The sequence below is a fragment of the Scleropages formosus genome, chromosome 22, assembly GCF_900964775.1.
Source record: "Scleropages formosus chromosome 22, fSclFor1.1, whole genome shotgun sequence".
NCBI lineage: Eukaryota > Metazoa > Chordata > Actinopteri > Osteoglossiformes > Osteoglossidae > Scleropages > Scleropages formosus.
The window spans coordinates 21,674,733-21,695,332 of record NC_041827.1 but is presented as its reverse complement, the minus strand read 5'-3'; the positions used below and the strand labels follow the sequence as shown (position 1 = coordinate 21,695,332).

The 20,600-nt window shown below is 46.8% G+C and overlaps 1 protein-coding gene across 1 annotated transcript in view; it reads right to left on the bottom strand.

Moving 5' to 3' along the window:
- prickle2b (prickle homolog 2b) overlaps positions 1–20,600 on the bottom strand; it is a 60,066-nt gene that overhangs the window by 17,138 nt on the left and 22,328 nt on the right. The gene's annotated exons all lie outside the window — the stretch shown is intronic.

Here is a 20,600-nt window from a genome sequence, read left to right as displayed (position 1 = left end):
TTCACAAGTCGGGATAAAAACATCTAATGTACTAACCCCCCCCCCATCCTGACACCATGGGGGGGGACTGAAATCTTTTGTAGTATATTAAGAGATCTAAAGTGCAAACAACTGAGAACGAGTCACTTACACTTTATTGCTCTCCTCCCAAAGAGCTGCAGTCCTTTTGTTCTTGCGGTGGGTCTGAATACTGAAGACTAATGGAAATCAGTTAAACGAAAGATGGAAGACTTGGGCTTTAATGAATCAGGGAACACCAATTAAGGCCCATAAGTCATCTTTGATCAGGCATATAACTCTTATGAAACGGAATTAGACTGTAACATGTTCACAACACATTTGCACGTTTAAGAATATAACGCATATCACTCAGTCACACGACTCGAACCCATTTCCTTTAGAGATGTCAAGATGTCTTTATGCCAAAGGGAAAAAAAAAAAAAAAAAAACACCAATATTTGTTTTTCCCATTTTCTTTCCAGACAGAGAACATATTTAAAAATCGTGGTGCTTTGCTTTATTCTGCTGTCTGGAAAAAACATTACAGCAGCGCAGGCTGTGGCCCCTGGCCCACAATGCACTGCAAAATGGAGAAAGTGCGGCACAGAACCAACGCGGGAGACACTGTTATGGTACATTAGGGCTGTGTGAAGTAAACAATGTATATTGGCCATGTGGGGGGGGGGGGGCAACTTGTCCAGATGCTATTCATCATTGACTGCATGGTTAGTTACAAATCACTGACAGGTCACTTTCTTGGGGGGGGGGGGGGCTGGTCTTGTTCCCAAAGCTGTACAGATTAAAACTGACTGACTAAACAACAACAACAACAACAACAACAACAACAACGACGAGGAAAACTTAAAGAAAGGAAAGTGTGAAGAAACTGTTACTTAGGAGAGAGAAGAGGAAAAAGAAAGTTTACTGAAAATTAAATTGAACCAATAAACAGAGGGCACTTGGGGGGGGGGGGCATTCTGAGGTAGAACTGAATTAGTTCACATTATAAACAGCTGAAACTGGGGGAACAAAGATAAGAAAAGGGGATTAAACTTTAATCTGATTTTGAACAGCACTGAACAAAGGTAGTAGAGTCCAACTAAAAGGCAATTTCAGGGTAGAGGATTAACCGGCGGCTTACAGCCCGGCACCCCCTTTCTTCACTGCTGTAAGCGGGGGGGACAGACATCCAGAAGAGGTTACTGTTTCTCTTGGCCGGGGGGGGGGCTCCGTTAAAAATACTTTTTAAATATATAAATCGAGTTAACACTGACCTTGAAATTGACCGTTGCTACTCAGTCCTTAACCATGTTTTTAAAGCACTTTGAGGTGGAGATGCAGAGGGACACACAAAATTCTTTCTCCATCCTAAAAATGGCCTCATGAGCAGCACTGCTGGGGGGTTAAAATAAACCTCCAACTCGACAGATATTGTCCAGATTCATCACAGTGCTCCCCGTTTTCATTTTCCCCATTTTTTGTGTGACACACACACACACACAGATCATTTGCAGTGGTGCTTTCCATCTTCCAAGTCAACTCCCCCCCCCCATCTGTTTAACTAATCCAAGGTTTCGTTTTCTGTATATCTTCCAGCAGCAAGACGTCGCTCAAAGCACATCATCCTGGGATAAATCAGGTAGCCCAAGCAGTAGGCCGTTTGTGATGTTATGCACTGCTTTTACTCTGCTGTTCGTTTTAACAGGAGGTGAGGGGAGGGGTTGTAAAAATAAATTGATTCAATCAGAGACCAGTTGTATTTTAGTTCTGCACTGGCCCTTCCATCTAGATCTACTCCAAAACAGTGTATATACCAGGCCAAGAGGGAAAAGTGCACACACACACACACACACACACACACACACACACACACACGGTGACATTCAGTCTGAACTACATACTAAGGAAGTGCTCCCCCGCGCCACTGGCTGCAAACCGGGTGTGCCGCCCTGCGCTGTGCCACAAGCGATTAGAAATGGAAATTATTCCAAGTTCACCGCTAGCGATCCTCAAATTGCTCAAATTACATGTACAGGATTGTAACTCTGCTGCTGGCAGTGAAATAACCAGGCCTACAAGGCACCTGCGATCTCGGCTCGAGCTTCAAAGAACACACGTAACACTTAGCAAGACGAAACGCTCAGCAAGACGAAACACACACTCCTTCAAAACCACCTGCTTTGATCATATTTTCCCCGTTATGCCTCTTGTACACCAGGTGCTCAGTTAAGCGTCTATACTGGGATTTCTTAGAACTCCGAAAGCCTCCATTCAGCTTTGCTCTGAACGGAAACCTCGTCTCAAACCTAACTCAGCACTGCCTTTTCGGTGACATACCTGCAGATATCGTCTCACACACGTAAAAGTGCATGAGGCTACTTCACGGAGAATGATGGAGGATGGAGCACTCGGGAGAATTCACGAGTCATTAGACATGCGGTCAGCGTTCATCGTTCTTCATACGTATAATGTAAATGACACGGGATGTCAGCGTGAGCCACCAAATGTGACTGTAACCGAGGAAAAAGCAAAATCAAGACAAATACTGAGCACTGGTGCAAGAAAAGCCCCCCCCCCCAAAAAAAAGAACCATTTAAATCTACTTCTGATTTCTCTCCTTCAGCTTGTGACTCATAAGCTGACGTTAATATGTGCTGGAAATGCTGAAACCATTTGCTCGAGGGTGGACTGCTTTAACCACCGCGTATTATTATTCACGCCCAACAAGAGGCGACGCTGTTGCCAGGCTTTACATCTGCGGCACCAGCCAGCTACTTCGGCGAGATGTTACCCAGGGAACCATGCAGATGCCGTGTTCACAGCGTTTGTACTACAACTCCCAGTATGTTCCAGAATCCATCTCCGTTTTGCTAGGACTCCTGGCACCTGACTGCAGAGAGACCTCCTTGGTTTTGTCCAAGCGCTCCAACACGGCTCCCTTGGGGTGCTCGACCGGCGGACATTCCAGGATGACCGGTTACATCACCATCGCATGAGCGCACTCACCACCTGGGGAAGGACATGGAGGTCGACCCTCTGCATATCGAAACACACAGGTGTGTCAGGCATGGGCAATGGGGTCATAGAGATAAAGTCAATGAGATGTCGTATGTGATGTAGGGGGTTTCTCTTCCTCCCATAGGTTAGCACACCTTGGGTTTCACGTAATCACATCCCTCCCCCACGTTGACATCTACCATAAGGCTTAAGATTTTCTGCTGACCTTTGCACCTACCTGGCTCAGAGTATTGACCAGGTGCATTTAAATCAGTTGAGCAGAGTGCTTCTGTTTCCTTTCAGGTTTTGACCCCTGACCTTCTCCAACCTCCATATAAATCAAGGAAGAACTGCGACTTTGCAGACAGATAATCCCAGTATGGGATTAGAATGGGAAATTCCAATGATTACACAGAAAAGGTAAAAATCTTGGCTCTACGGGATTCTAAATAAGTGAAGGAAGATTGTATTGGATGGAGCACTTGATTTATTACATGCTGGTTAAGCAAACTATTGCAACAACAAAATGAAGCTATAAACAAACGAATAAACCTACTAATATGTCTCATACTGAAAATTGAGTGAGCGAGCAGCTTCTTTAATGACAGCATGAATGTGAGCATCTCAGCATTCGCACAACATACGAACTCTACCATCTGGGATGCATTTCGCCTGCATGTGCAAATTATTATGTATATTAAAAAAAGCACATTCTCTTAGTCTTTAATCTGTAGATGTGGGTTCCCCTCGGTCCTCCCCACTCCCCCCACGTTCGTCAATTCTGCTGACCTGCAGTGTAAGCAAATGCTTCGTCCTCCGAGGCCGACGAGAGCAGAAGGGTCCCCATCACCCTCCTATAGTCCTCCGCCACAGTGAAATTCGGCACCTCCCGAGCCAATAGCCTGAACAAATGCTGCAGAGCTGGCAAACCACTGTGTTCAACCTGTAGATCCCCGGGGCATCGCACACCGCAAACTCTCTGCAACTGGTCGCGGAAAGTAGCTGCTTAGAGACCAACCTGGTTTCGGTCTCGAGGAATTTTCACCATAGGGAAGGGAGTAGCGCGAGTTGGGATATCGTGAATATGATCTAGATGAGCAAAGATATAAACATAGGCCTTTCAGTCACACCTCAGTCTTAAACTGTATTGCATTTACTCTTGTCTTGACAACAGCATCATGAAGATGTTAAGGAGAAGAGATAGGAGTGGATCATTAAAACAAACTAAATGAACAGGAAACATCAGTCTCCATATTACTGGATATTGATTTGATTAAATTATTGCTGCACCTCCTTAAAACCCAACGGAACAAGAGGAGGACGTTAGCCAAGGGCATAAATCTCATCAGAAGAGCAGGGATGGTGCATCATGTCACAGAACTCGTCGCACGTTCAGCCAATTATAAATGATGGCCGCATGGAGTCAAGAAATTTTCCACATCCCTACGCCAAAAAAATTCACATCTGTAGCATGTTTTGTGTGTACGTAACCAGTCAAAAAACCAGAAGCATCTCCAAACAACCACTCGCTGACCAACACTGGACTGAAATAGATGGCAGACATCTGTCCTGGTCACTGTAATTCAGCACAGACCCACATCCACATTTCAGCCAAACCGTGTTTTGGCACAGCCTCACTTCTGGAAGAGAAAGGAGATGGATGTTCTCAATTTGAAGAGATAAAGTTTAAATTTAAAAAAAATAAAATAAAAATTAAACAGCCTTTTAAATTAGAGGAGGGTGAGTCATTTACTGTTCTTTTCCTCGTTTGAGTCAGACCATTGTGAGAACGAGCCGATTGTCATGTGATGACATTAGCGTCAAGGGAAGAATGAGTTCCGTCTGCGTTCTCCCGGCATCATCCGAAGAGCCCGTCACGTAGGAGATCGCAATCGCCTGAGGAACTTGTTGCATCCAGTCCAGTTGCATCTATACGGGCCTTTCAATTTGACAGAGGATACAACGAAATGAGATGAAATCACGGCAAACATTTACTGTAAGGAAGGTGCTTTGAGGAGCTTTCCAACGTGGCTCCAGCTCAACGCCTTTCATTACATGTGAAACAGTCACTCCTCAACACAGCAGGATGTGCACTGGGGCTTGGGGCTGCTGTAATTGTTTGCAAATGGAAGCAGTATACCCGGGGGGGGGGGGGGGTCTCCTAAAGGTAATAATGTACATCTTCACTGCACGGAAACAGAGCCCACTAAGACATGGGGAAAGTGACCTAGGGTGGTTTTTCTTAATTGAAAACCACCCGGATCCAGCGACTTGCCGTTTTCACTGTATATCCCTCACCTGCTCCAGAGACCACAGCAACCAATCCCAGCAAAGTGTAAATCCAGGGTCGGAGGATGGTGGCGTCAGCATGCGGTGGGGGGCCGCATATAATTAATGAAACAAGTATGTTTGCCATTTCCCTTTGGCTTGTGGCTGCAGCTGCTGCTGAGCCTCCAGCATGGATGACATAATAGCATAAGAAGGAGAGATGATCACTTTAATAGCCTGCTGACCCTGCGACCCCATCCCCATCTCCATACCTCTGCATCCAAGTCAGGCAGCGTCATGAACCGCAAACACACACCCCTCCCCCCATGAGGGAGCGGGAGCTCATAAAACATGGCAGGAAGCCCCCCCGAAGCAAAGCCACGTACACAAAGGAAGAGCAGCAGCGGTAATAAGTCGGAGGTCATTGTCCACCTTCAAAGTGAAGTCCTGCTTTTATGTACTTCTTTATTACATGAGGTGGCCAGCATGTGGCGAAAGGAGACAAAGCTTTAGGACACACACTTTCACCTCTGAAAGTCAGTAGAAATCAACTGCCATCAAAGTCCACACTTTCCCAAGGGTTATATTGTTGTGTTTCGCACGGAAACTCGCTAGAAATAGACTATCGTGAATCTAAACTAATATTTGACAGCTTTGATATGGGGATTCATTTATTTAAAAAAGAAGCATTTGTAAGAGTAATCTGTGTTTTAGTCAGTCAATGTAAACTAAGGAGAATATAAAGAAGGAAATTAGACAACAGTCCCTCATGGTCTTCCGTGAACCCAGAAGCCGGTGGGCGGCACGGGGGCACAGCAAGTAGCGCCACTGTCTCCCAGCACCCAGGTGGTGTGAGAGGATGCGAGTTCGATCCCCGCTCAGTCTGTGTGGAGTTTGCCTGTTCTCCTCGTGTCTGTGTGGGTTTCCTCCCACAGTCCAAAGACATGCTGTTCAGGTTCTCCAACACTGTGTGTGTGTGTGTGTGTGTGTGTGTGTGTGTGTGTGTGTGTGTGTGTGTGTGTGTGTGTGTGTGTGTGTGTGTGTGTGTGTGTGTGTGTGTGTGTGTGTGTGTGTGTGTGTGTGTGTGTGTGTGTGTTCCACTGATGTATGGCTGAGTGACCCATTCTAAGTAGCGTATCTAGCAGTGCAAGTCACCTTGGTGAATAAGGTGTGTGGGCTGATAACACTACATAGAGTTCATTGGAAGTCACGTTCGAAAAAAAGCGTCTGATGAATAAATAAATGTAAACGTAAGCCTGACGAGTTCCAAGAAACTCCGGCAAACAATATTGCGCATCTTTAGGTGGAATACAGCCTCGCACTTCTCTGTAGCAGTTCACGACCTTAACTTACTATCTTCTCCGGATATACTAAGTGACTTAACCCTGCGTTGACCCAGCAGGCCTCAAAGTTCCAGAAGCGGCGAGAGGATTGCTTGTAACATTAAACGAAGGAGACGGGGTAAGGAGAGCTTTATGTCCACAGCCAGACTGTGTGGTGAAGACAGTTTTGGGCTTCGGTCCTAGAACATCCTTGGATCCATCTAGTGCGATGGACCAAATAGACCCCGACACCGACTGAAAACCAAGCAAAAACCAAACAATAGTCCATATCAGGCTTCAGAAGGCTTCATCACGAGAAGAGCCATCACTTGAGCATTTACTAAGGGCTTACAGATGTTTTGCCTGGTTCTTGGGCAACAATGCTGGGGGATTTGAGGTTTGCACCACCACTTATGTCACGGAAAGAGCCAGAAAGCAGCGCGGCCACAAGAACAAAGAATTCAAAACTCGTCAAAGTGTCACTTAATTCCGTTAGGAGGCACCGGCATGATGAACGTTGAAAACACAAGATTAGCGTTCTTACAAGGAAAGGAGATTAACCGGGGAAAAGTCACTTCTTCGGTATTAGTTATGCTGGGATTTCATCCAGCTGAAGAGCAAGTTCTTTCTAAAACTTCCCAGTTCAGCCGTCTCGTTTCAGAGTTACGTGGTGCTTAATGGAACAGATGAAGAAATGAAAAATACATTAGAATAAATCCTCCAAGAAAATAAAGACTGGATTGTCTGCATTACGTATGCCAAATAGAGAGGCAAGTCTGGCAGTGTGTTTAAGAGGAGCAGTGTTACTGAGGCTGTGTGTGTGTGTGTGTGCGTGTGTGTGTGTGTGCACGCGCACGCACGCACACACACACACACACACACACACACACACACACACACACGCACACTGGAGCCGCCATCCAAGCAGAAATCCCTCCCATTTAAAAGACACTGAAGGCATCCCATGGGGCACTGGGCCGAGCTACTCGTGCGCAACGGCAGGAAGAAACATTATAATCAGCCACAGAGCGAACCGCTCCCTGGCCTGGCGCTCCGTGACCTTTCCGAACACCCATGGCTCCGCCTGCCTGCTGAGCGCTCCCCTCGACCGTGGAGGGGGCAGGGGATTGGGACGACTGCGCTCGATCCTCTCTCGCCCTCTGAAGATAAGATTACGATAAAAACGGATTGACTTTATTTGCACCAGTGTGGAAGAAGGCCGTCTGCGTGTGGTTAAAACATGTCTCCTTTTCACCAAAGTAAGCAGCGTGACCACATGTAGCTCCACCCACCAGACCTGCGCCGATTTGGAAAAGTAATCAGGGGAGGGTCTGGTGCCGGATAATAATTAGAAGCAGCAGATTTGGGTCCGATGTTGAACAACTCCCCGAACCCTGTACAGGAACCGTACCAGTTGTGGAGACTGGAAGAGCAGAGAGGAGCAGATTATTTCTTGGGCAGATCTGTGGGTGGCCGAGGGAAACGTGGTGGTCCAGGCCTCTTTCGGCACATCGGCTACTTTCGTACTAATAGTACAGTTCAGCACTCAAAGTTTCAGACAACCACACACACCCAGCTGAAGTGACTGTCCCACACCAGGGCCCTCTCTCTGGAACACAGCAGCCACACACTGGAGACCACCCAGCCCAAGAGAAGATGCACCCATGTGTGGAGTGGGACTGGTGGAGACCGGAGGGGAGGACCTCTGGGGAGCTGACGGATGCCTCCAGGTTCCATCCATTAAGCATTTCCAGAAGGGGCTCAGACTGGATCATTCCAGCATTGTTCTCTGCCCCCCCCAGCACCTGGAGAGATCTCTCACACACGCACACTTTTTTCCCCTTCTCCTGCACCCAAAGAGTCCAAATTCATTGTTATTCTGCATGTATCTGCCTAGGATTCACCTGGTCCCCCTCCATTCAGAAAGATGCTCCACTCTACATACCGGCAGAGATTTTATATATGCACATTCATAAAGGAAATAGAAGGATCCCATGTCTTGTAGACTACAGCAGACTGTCAGAAGACCCCTACCTAGGGCCACACTTTCAGCACATCACTGTACCACCAACACTAGAAAGCATGAGCATAAAAAGCAGGACACTTGGGAAAATAATGACCTAGATGTTCCAGAAAGAATGGGAAAATTTCCTCCCCCGCCCACCCCTAGCTGTGACAAAATGGAATAATACTGCGAGAAAGGAAGAAGATGTCAGAGCAACAGCAGCCTCCTGTCTGCCAGGAGCAGGCTGCGGATGTTGGGAGTTCTTTGGTGATGGTGGTGGTAGTGGGGGGCAGCATAAGCCATCATGATTCACCCTAGTGTGAGGAATCCATGGAGTCAGCCTTGCTCTGGAGCAGACGTTCCCTCCGGCTCCAATGCCGACATTAGGGAATGAACTGCTTCCTTGGAGCCGTCAGAACTGATGAGCTTTATGATTCATTTCCTCAGTGTTCTTCTCAAAGCCCTTCTCCACCATCCTGACACCTGAAGACCAAGCTCACAAACACCCAATGCATCTTATTGTGCGGAAAAGGCTTTTTTTTTAAAAAAAAGTCATCAGGACAAAGATTTCATTGACCTGACACCAAAAACCAAATAAGAGAAGGATAGAAAGTTCTCTTTGTATTGCCCGCTGCTGGCGCACAAACAACTCTCACAATTTGGTGGTACCTGTTAATGAAATCCATCTCAGCCTTTCTGCAGTGAAGAACGTCCTTCCAGTGGCTGAGGGTCCCTTTATGTGCCATATTACTATACAGTCCATGTAGGTTTTGATGGTCCTCTGCCAAGACACAGGATTTCATAAAGACCATCTGAGTCAAAGAGGGAGAAGTGGTGGTGGTTGGGGAGTGGGGGGCGTCATTACAGTCTCATTTGTCAGTGTCCAAATGCCTTGGCAACACTCCACGCCCTATGCCCTCCTGCCGTCTTTACAGAAGTCACAGACTTCATTGTTCCCTAGATGGACGCCACCATCTCCTACCCCTGCAACCACCCCCCACCGTCAGGTGGCCCTTCCACAGCTGGTAGTGGCAGCTTGATTTACTGTGGCGAGAGTATGGAGAATTACCAGGGTTCCCATTGCATTGCCTTGGTGGCGCTTTGACATAAAATGCCCACGGGCATCTCAACTACCCCCGTCATACATCTGAGAAAGGGAGGGGCTGAAACCTGCCGTCTGCAGAATACCCCACTGAGAAGCCCCGCAGTGAACAGTGGCAGGAGAACAGTAACCCCGTTCAAGGGGCGTGGCCTCAATATTACTCTAATCATGATATAATTAATTTCATAGAGGGATGATTCCTTCTTTCAGAAAATGTGTAAGGCACAGAAATAAAGCCGCAAGTTGCGTCAAGGCTGCGGAGGATCGATTCGGCACGATGACAGGGACACCGGGTCCTTTCCTGCTGCCAATTACCACAGTGACCCAGAGGGAGCCACCTCTGTCTCTACAGTGCGATGGACAGACCCGCCACGGCACATCCGCCGCCTGCTAAGCGGCCCGATGCCAACGTGAGCTTGTTAAGTCTGATGAGCTTATGAGTTCCTCACACCCAGGAAATAACCCATTTTATTGGTTTATGCAAATAGCGTTCTAAATAAAGCATCTCAGAACACTTTGCCCGTCTGGCTCTAAAGAACCTACAAGGACAATGACAGCACAACACGTACAGCCTTCCTTTACCATATTTGCTCATCTGAAGCAGCTGCTGCCTCCAAAAATGGGGTAAAAAGTCACAGTCACCCTTTCAGTTCAGTCTCTTAGAACATGGTAAACATCAGGGTACTCGTACAAGGAGGTGGTTTCTGAAAGAAAAGGCCATTCACTTTTGCACCAAATTTTGCTCAGTTTACTGAAAGAGGTAAAAGTGGTGTAAAGCATCTCCACGTACCAGCTAATTAACACTGAGACCATCGAAGAGTAGTAGTAATATCATCATCATTATCATCATTATTATTATTAATAGCTGTAATTAACATCTGCACAGCCTTGGTTTTATTTCAATTCTGTATCCCTTCCCATTAAAATCAAAGATCTTACAACCTTCTAAGGATTTGATTTGCATCTTAGATACCAAACACTCGTAAAGCCTCTTCAGACCCAAGCAGGCCTTAAATGTTAGGGTACACCCACACCCCCACACACACGACGTTCTCCCAATAAAGAAAAGGCACTGCTGCAGAAAATGGACAGTAACATCTTTTCCTGATGGCATCCAGTCACTTTATGGCTGGAGGACAGAGACGGTGTTCAGTGAGCACTGCAGGCAGTTATTTGGGATATCTGGGATACAAAGGACTCAAAGGAATTACATGAAATATGTGCTGCTGGAAAAAGGGCTCCAACAACCATACTCATTTCCTATGCTCCCAGCACACATATTCACTGGGGACAAATACAGGTCTAGCACTTCTGGACCACAAGCTTCTATTAGCTCATGGAAATGCTTTGTCCCACAGGCCATTTCCATTTAGTAAAATAAATGCAGAAAAGCCTTGTGTATTGCTGCTCAATGCATTTACACAGCTGTGCTACACCCACATAAGAGATGTAACTTTTTGATGGAATCGAGGAAAGATTACTGCTAACGAAGGCATCTAAGTCCAACTGAGAAGGAATGAGTTTAAAAAAAAAAAAAAAAAGTAAAATTTTGCATCAGCCCATCGTGCCACCCTACATGAAGCCACAAGTCAGATCTCACCATTACAGCTCCATGATGCCATGAAAGTTGTTTCTACGCTGATCATGACAACTCAATCATTTTATCCCAGCATCCTGTGGGTTTAACTGAGCCTTATTAATGCAGGGAAACCAACACACTTACCAGCAGTATGAATGAAAACAAATGTCATCTGAGATTAATATGGTTTTTGGGGGAATGGAAACCTTGAGTCCACTTTAAACCCTTAAAATAAAAAATATAAAAAAGATTGTGCACGTTGCACGACAAATATAAACATCCACAATAATTTGGTCGGTTGACTCATTTACCACGATCCGATACGGTTTAATAAGACGACCGTGTAAAGATCCTAAGTGAAGGAACCAGTACAGGCCGCATGAGTCACACAGAGTGGCGCACATCTCTCCAGCACCTGGATGAATCAGGGCCACTTGGTGTGTCACAGCCGCACTGCGTCCCGCATGCACGCCACATCATCACTCTCCTCATCTCAAACAGCCCTTGACGTGGGGGTTGGGCGCTCGGTGTCAACAGGTTCTTTGGAATTGGTGGGGGGGGGGTGCTGACGTTCATCACTTGCGCATGACAGTCGGCTATTCTTGTAGCCTCTTATCAGAAGGCTGGCGTGAGCGGCGCTGAGCGACGGCGTGGGCGACTTCTCGTCCTCCGCTCTCTCCCTCTCGCCGTTGCTTGGAAGAGGGAGAGGTGGCAGCAAACCGCATTTCCATCTGAAGTGACACCTTCACAAAAAAAGGCCCAATTAAAGGCCGGTCCGTTTGTGCTGCTGTGCCCACGGCACCGTCTTCCCAACAAATAGAGCCGAGAGCATCGCTTACCTGTTCTTGTCTTATGTCACATGTATGAACTGCTATGTTTCGGATAAAAGGGGAAGCAGGATTCCCCCCCCCTTCAATTTCTACCAAACCTCTTTGGATCCTTAGATATTTTCTGTAAAAGAAAATTATAGGACAATAAGACTTGTGTCCATAAACTGTCGCAGCCTAGAGCCTTTAATTACGCCGCAACAGAAACGGAGAAACCCGTAATTAACATTCACTTACTTGCTCATTATTGAGACTTTGCTGACACCCCACCCCCCACCAAATGGCGTGTAACTGAAGGCATCGATGTGTCATTTACAGCATTTCTACATCCCTTATTCACTCATTTAGGTAACTTCCAAATCTCTACATCATGAGTGTTAGATATTGCCATGTGGAGTCAGGAAACAAAATTTAATTGTCAAAATAAGCACCCCCCCCCCTCACAGTCCCAGCTTCTCCATTGTGAAGTAGGAGACCAGGCCTCCATACGGAGATTCAGGGGGCCCAGCAGACCAAGTCTGGGAGGGCAGGTGTGACATTAACAGCTCAGATTGGTGGATAGATTTAACACATTAATAGTGTTTGTACTACAGTCTAGAGTTCACTGGTTGTGTACCTGTAATTGGCTCCTTCCTTATTCCCTGTGTCCACTTTAATAAGTTCAAAAAGGAACAGCATTTTACCATGCAACACCGACACACACTGGGCAAAGCAAGAGACTGATCGGGATGAACAGTGAACACCCCCCCCCCCCCCCCCGGCTTCCACAGATCAGAGAAACAACGGGCGAGCATACCAGCAACGGTTTCCGAGTTAAAAATAAAAAGTCGAGGCATGTTGTGCAGCTGCGCAATGCTGGAAGATGTATGTCCTGTCAGTAACAAATCACAATAGCTGAAATGGCAGCAGCTCTTCCACCCCCCACAATGTCTCCGCATGGGGGTGCACAACGCAGGCAGGCCCTTTGGGGAGCTCAAAACTGCACTTAAATCACTGCCGCCACCCCCAGAACTGCACAGGCATCTAGGACTTGGCAGGGACATTACAGTGAGCACACACAGACTACAGAAGGCAGTGTGTGTGTGTGTGTGGGAGAAACCACCCCAGAGCATTAGCTGCAGGACCAGAGCGTGTCAGACGCATCAGCCTCAGGACAGCGAGACAGGCTGGAAAGCCACCCAGCCCTGCACATAGCGTAGGTGTGCGGTGCACGTTAGTGACAGTAAGAGCGTGGGGCACTCACCTCCTCCTTCCTTGCCACGGGAAGGACCTCGGCACTGCACTCCGCAGACGATCGCTCCAGTGCTGGGCTGGGATGAGAATGCGCTCGTCCTCTCCTTAATTGGAAAAAGGTGCTTCTCGCGCATGGAAACGGGTGGGGGGGGGGAGGGAGCGGAGCTGCTCAGATCGCGAGGGCCGACAGACGCAGCAGGGGAGCGCCGGGCAGGTCGGGTCCCGGTGCTGAGTCGCAAGAAGGCTGCCTCCTCGGAGAGAAAACGAGCCCTGCTCCCCCTTCCTCGGCCACCCACCGATCGACCGACCGACCCACACTCCTATGCACCCCCGCCTCCATCCGCTGGGGTGAGTCACGAGGCCTCGGCCAATCCGAAGCCTGCAGCTACACTGATTAAAATCACGAGGGCACATAGCGCGGCGGATCTACCGCGGTCACCGGGAATAACAGCACTTCTCAGGACCGCGTGAACTTTGGGCTGCGCTCCTGCGATGGCTCTCAGCCCTGGGAGGTGTCGGCGCTGAGCGGCTGTCTGCCTGGAGTGTTTGCTGAAGGAACTGGAGGAGCTATGAATGACTGGCTGACTCACTCATCTCCTTCCATGCTGGTTCACTGACCTACTCAGCTACAGCACATTATAATCCGCCTCAATGCTTTCACATGGTATAAATAAATAAATAAAGAGGCTAACAATTTTTTTTTTTTTTTTTTTTTTTACACAAAGGGTTACTTCCCCTTATTAGCCCGAACCCTCCCTCCCATCTTGCTGAACCTGTGTGGGCAGTGGGAAATCCAGGAGGTCACCACCTCAACCCTCATGCCCACCCCTCTCCCCCTCCTCCTCCCTGCAACCAAATAAACGTCAAGTAAGTGGGGCACAGTGTCCTTGAACACACGCTAATGCTGCCAAAAGGTAACCCGTCATGCTGAAACACCTTTGCATTTTATAATCAGCTCGGCATGGTGAGGCTCCACCACACATTTTACAGGAACGGTCGCACTCATGGTTCATTGGTTTGCAAGGTGAGTCATTCCCTTAACTACTGAGCTCAATGCAGATCTGAGGTTCGCATCCTGATGACAGCATGAGGAAACGCTCTTCATGGCCAGAGTTACTTCTTAAACCTGTTACAGATTTCACGTTGCAGGTGGTCATTTTGTCACAGTTGTTGTCACAGTGAAACACAACCATCTAAGCGCTGCCAGCACAAAATATACACGTAATAAACACGTCTATTGTGCCTTCCCCATCTCAGCTGCCAGGTCATTCTTCACATGGTGGATAAATGGAGCATCTGATCATGTGCTGTAAAGACAACACACACAGTAATACATTTTTATATTTCCCCCCAATTTTACAGGAATTTAGAAAGCCTTGACATTGCCCACTAAGACATGCTACAACTGCCCCCACTTCAGTCAAGTCACCATAATTCATCTTTTTCCAACACATTTGAAGACTCAGATGATTGAAGGACACACGAAAGGGGAAACCTGTGGAGATGACCACTGGCAATATAATGCCGCCCTGTATGAACTATTAACCCATCCTCTCCCACCAATACGATGAGAAATGATGCATCGATTATGGCTGATGGCGAGAGCAAAAAGCACCTGGTGAGAACGGAGAACATTTTACAGCCTTCATACAATGGGGAGGGCTGGGTAGCATCCCATTAGGTGTCCCATAAAGATTTAACATCAAAATTGTGCCCCTTTCCATTTTACAGTTATGAACAGTCATGCGTGAGAGGAACAGGTGATTCAGCCTTCTGCAGAGATAGGAAAGAGTTAACCTGCAGACCTGCTATTGCAAATCAATTTCCCTCACATCCGGTGCAGTAAAAAGAGTGTGAGGGGGACATGCTACAAAAGAAAAGCTGTTTCAAAAAAAGGATAGCAGTGGAAACCATCTCTCTCCCATGGATTTTTTGCATCACGCTGAAAATAGACACCAACATCTTATAGACACAATAGAGAGTCATCGCAATCACAAAGACTGAATGCTTGCCTTTCATTTCCCTCTTTCTTCTCAAATTCTAAAGCCATTACTATAATGACTGACAAGGGAAATTTCTTTTCCACAAACCAAAGAAGATTTTAAAAAAGGAACATAATACCTTATCTACTATGTTATTCATACAATATTAAATGTCAAGAGAAGCCCACGACAGATAGCGAGGGTGACAGATGCAGAGAGATCTTGAGAGCAGGTGCAGATGCTGATGTGCATCGCTGCCTTTGACTTGACCCTGACCACAGTACACACTTCACACACTGCTCCCTAGGAGGCTGTGCATGACACCTGTCACAGTTCCTGGGTGGAACTGTAGGAGGATGAGCATTTTTTGTTTTAAGTAGATGGAGAGGAGCCTTTGCATCACTTTGTGAGGCTTTGATAGAGATGAAGGTCAAGCAGCGAGGAAAGCAGCAGAACAGTTGAAAGAACAATGGTGAGCAATTTTCCTCAAGCCTAAATAAGCTTGAAAAACAATGCCTTTTGCAGGAGTTTGAGGAAAGAACTGATTTGGCATTATGGTGTTGTGTGTAGATGAAGACCCCTGGCCTCCAAGCCACAAATTAGAGGGTAATTACAGCAAGGTTCATTGTTTCTACCTGGAACAAAGTGAACATACAGGTACCCCTCGAGTCCCAAACAATTGTGATGCTTATTATTTAACATGGATGATTGCTATGCTCTATAAAAAGATTTTGGGGGGATACAGGCCAAACTTCAGCCACTAAATGAGATATATACTGTTGTCCAGGATAACCAAGTGACAATTATATTCAGCTGTGTAATTCCTTATAAGAAGGGTAAGTCAACATTCTTCTATTCATAAATCTTGGCAAAATGTGAAGCGACTTAATGCTGTGGAATATCTGACCCAGAAGGGGACATATGATCAACACCGTGAAGAATACCAGGAGACCCGGCACCGTGCGTACCGCACATGGCACTGTGGCCAAGTTCAACTTTTTGGACAAGGACTCCACCCTCACAGCACAACCACCTTCAGGCACATCTCCACTGAAAATAGCAGCCAACTGAGAATCAATAAGAAGCGGCCGAGCACAGAACAAAGGGCTGGTGTGTGCCGCCCCACGTCAATCACTGTGCTGCCGTCATGCACCGCTCACCATCACACTCTGCCAAGAGATGTATACGGCCGTTAATGAGGTATACGTGGAGGAGACAGCTTGCCCTGTCAATCACACTAAACAAAAGGGAGGCTTTATTTGCCAACAAAAGGATCCATCAACAGTGTTGACTTGTTAATTGCCACCAGTGCAGGGCAGACGTGGTGGTGGTAGAATAATTGTTCTGGGTAGAAGGGCAAGCAAGACTCCCAGCACTTTCCCACAATGAGCAGCTCTGATGAAAGCATCTGGCTCCTCTCATGTGATGTGCCTGTGGGCAGAAGCTGATACAGGCCCAGTTTACAGGATGTACCAAATGACAGAGCGGCCAGAACAGCACCTCCTCATTCTGCACAAGAGGGAGAAGGTCAATGTGGTCATGACTCAACGGCATCTCCAGGAAGGGTTGCATCAGACCCCATCTGTCCATCCACATTGCAGTGAGCGATGAGACAACAGGACGGCTCGATTTGATGAATCACAATTAAGCAGCATTCCTGTCGTGACCCTTTTGCTGCGAAATACATGTGTCTGCAATGGGTTCTTCAGCTTGTTCTCACACATGGAGTTGGAGTGTAGAGCGAGATGGATTCAGGGCATATGACAGCCAGGAGGTCAGTCTACCACAGCCAGAACTGAAAATCCAAACCCCACCCTTTACATACCAAACACTCTTAAGTCACATCTGCAGTCTCTAGCAGGACTTTATGTAGCACAGCAAACCCCAAATGATGTAGGAGGCCACGCCCACATCGAACACTGGGATCACCCACATCGGTCAAACAAATGTTGTGCATTGACATTAAAGCTGGAAAAAGCAGGACAAAAAACCCCAACCACATAGATTGTGACCGTTACTGTGATGAAACAGACTGGCCTGCAGTTTTTTGATCCTTCTGGGCCTCAGATATAAACACAAACACTCTTCCGGCTCATCAGCACACCGAAACCAGCCTAACAAACTACATACATAAAAAAAATGTCCCCAGTGATGTGAAACACATGCTTCCTAGGCTCATTAAAAAGCAATTCCCCTTGAAGAAGAGGCTAAACAATGATGAGTCAAAGTAGTGTGGCCAGAAAAATTTGAAAAGGGTAGGGGTACGGGGGGGGTGGGGGGGACCTGAAAAGGTAATCTCCCTCAGCACCTCTGCCCACAATTACTTTTCTATTACGGGTGTTGCCGGCCTCCATATGGGATCGCTCAAGTGTACCGAATGTACCACACGCGTCTCCGTACCGTGCAGCTGAGGGCTCCTCTTTCAGCAGCAGTTCACCCCCCCTGCCCCCCTCCACCTCAGCTTTGTGGAACGCGATCAATCAGCGGATGCTGCGTCTATTGACGAGGCGCGTGGAAGCCATCGCCCTGCTGCTCTTCGCCATTGATCCTCATGGGGAAATGAGCAGACAATGCAGAGCAGTCTCACCCCCTGGGGATTTCAGCCGCACATGCACACAAGAGGGGGAACATGAATACTTTATTTACTATAATACACTTTCTATGCATGCATAATGAAGTGGTGCCGATTTTTGCTCAACCCAAGGCTATTCTTCCAAAATGGACACAAGCGGTTAGAGGAATTTACAAAAAAAAAAAATTAAAAAATTGAAAATAAAAATTTTCAATCTATGCAACCTGGATCTTAAAAGGAATTCATATGACAGGAGCCATCTGAATGCTAAAAGCACAGGCTTCTCCCGTTTTAGGAAGACCTCCGATTCTCACTGTGCTGTGGCCCTCAAAAAAAGATGTAGCCAGAAGGAAGAAGACACAGAAATAATCTTGACAGCAACGGGGAACTGTCGCGAAGCTGCCGTTCGCTCGCCTCTCCTGTTCTGCCCGAGTGATCGCACCCCAGCTGAACAACATGGAGCTCTTCGCACTGCGACCTCGTCGTCTGGCCTCCCGCTGCTCCTTGAGCACAACGCCGGAGGGGCGTTAACACATGCCGCTGGGGACGGCCGAAATCCAATTCTGCCAGCAGATGTCATATCAGAAGCTTGGAGGCGGACACCTTCATAAGCGACAAGACAGCCGACCTTCTGCTGTGCGGGGAGGAGGGAACAAAAGGGAAACGCACAGATGCACATGAACACATGGTCCCAAAGCTGCGTTACAAGAAGCGTTACTGCATCAGAGCAGCTGACCTGGATCTCAGGGAATAAGGTTTAGTCACGACTGCAGGCAGTCGGTCTTGTTAGACAACCCAACTGTACCTCTTCCACAATTACCTTACCCAGGAATATTTCTACTTTCCTCCCGAGACCATACTATGAACAGCAACCTATAGCAAATTATTCTGGGGGGGGGTGTCGCACCACTGAGCGAGTCTTATTCTTTTGATACTGCATCAAATGACTGTCAGCCTGTCATTGTACAGCTCTGCCTTTTTGAGAAGTCAAAATGCTCAGTAAACTGCGGTATTAAATCGCCCGCGTCGCGCAACAAATACGCAAATGTTACATTATGGCAGCTCGAGAAAACTTACACACGTAAATGTAATTCAAGCTGAAACAGCCTGACAATCCTATTCATTCAGGACCAGCATTATAAACTCATTCTGGGATTCATCATGACAAAGATGTGTTTGGGAACCATTTCAGTTCATCATTCCAAAAAAAAAAAATTGCCACCTGCTACCTCAATACAACGTGCAGATTTTATTACAGAGTTTTGGGTAATACCATGCTGGACATTCCATTGCATATATCTTTGAGTCCATTGACTGGACAGTGAATCAGACTGTCCACAGAAATGCTGGCCCATATTAATGCAACAGCATCATTCAGTTACTGCAGACTGGATGGTGCTGCATTCAGCCATAGCCTCCCCCTTCATCCCAACCCAAAAAAAGGGTTGGGGTTGAGCTCTGGGGACTCTTCAGGCCACTCAAGTAAACAAAATTCTCTGTCATGTTCTAAGATGACAACTGCTTTGCGACATAGTGCATGAGATGAAAGGTAGAGTATCCATGTAGGAACGTAGCAGGCAAGCCACAATGTTCAGATGTTTTGCGGTGTTCACACAAAGCTGTTGTATCAAGAGACCCAAAGTGTGAGAAACTTCACATCATTACACCACAATCATGCTCAAGTCTCTAAGGTCACCAGCTGCAGCAATTCGGTCAATCCAACAGTACCGGAACACCTCGATGCTTGTCTGCCCACTTCGGATAGGAAAGCAGTGTCACTTCAGTTGCTCACCGGAGGGACAATCCATTTACAAACGGGGCACTGGTCCGCAAGGAGGGTGTTCTTTCAATGCCTCGTTTTGTCAGCTGCGAACGTGGGGCTCATGTGCATTTCCAAACAATTCTACTTTTGATTCATCTGTCCATAGGGCACGTTCTCAAATAGACTAAGACTTGTACAAGTACGTTTTTTTGTGACGTTCAGTCTGGCTTTCGTGTCTTTTGGCAAGTCAGCCCTATGTTTGTAGGCAACACATTCCCTATAGTCATAGCGGAGGTTCCATAATGCTGTGCGGTTGCTTTCCTGCTTATAGTACTGGGACCTTGAACACACATACAGCATCAAGAAATCTGAAGGCATGAAGCAACAAAGTAAGACCGGCACAAAGTGTTTAGAGACAGTTCTCCAGAGGGGTTGCAGCTCAGCATTGATTCCTGGGTGCCTCATGTTAAACATCCAAGTTACATATTTTTAAAACAACTTGGGTTGTGTAGATGACTTCAGTCATTTTGAGGTAGACTTAAGATGAAGGAATTCAAGTCAGACTGGTGTCCTATACGCACTGTATCCTGTCTCAGGCTGAACGTTTCCAGTATAGAGGAATGAAGACATCCCTTTTCCATCCAGCTGTTGATAGAAAAAGTATCAGTTCATGTTTATCTGTTTTAACAAAAACATAAATCATGACTAAATCAAGAAACAATGCTGCATTAACATGTTATTGACTGTCTGGGTGGACTTACAATTCCGGGATATGAACCCACATCCTGTCCTATCTGCATTTACAACTTGAGATCCAAGTGTACGCACATTTACTCAAAGATAGATGGATGCCTATAAATTTGAGCACAATTTTAACCAAATATCTGCGTGGACAAACTAACATTACCGTCAATCTAGATCAGATTTACATAAAATTCCTAAATATTGTTT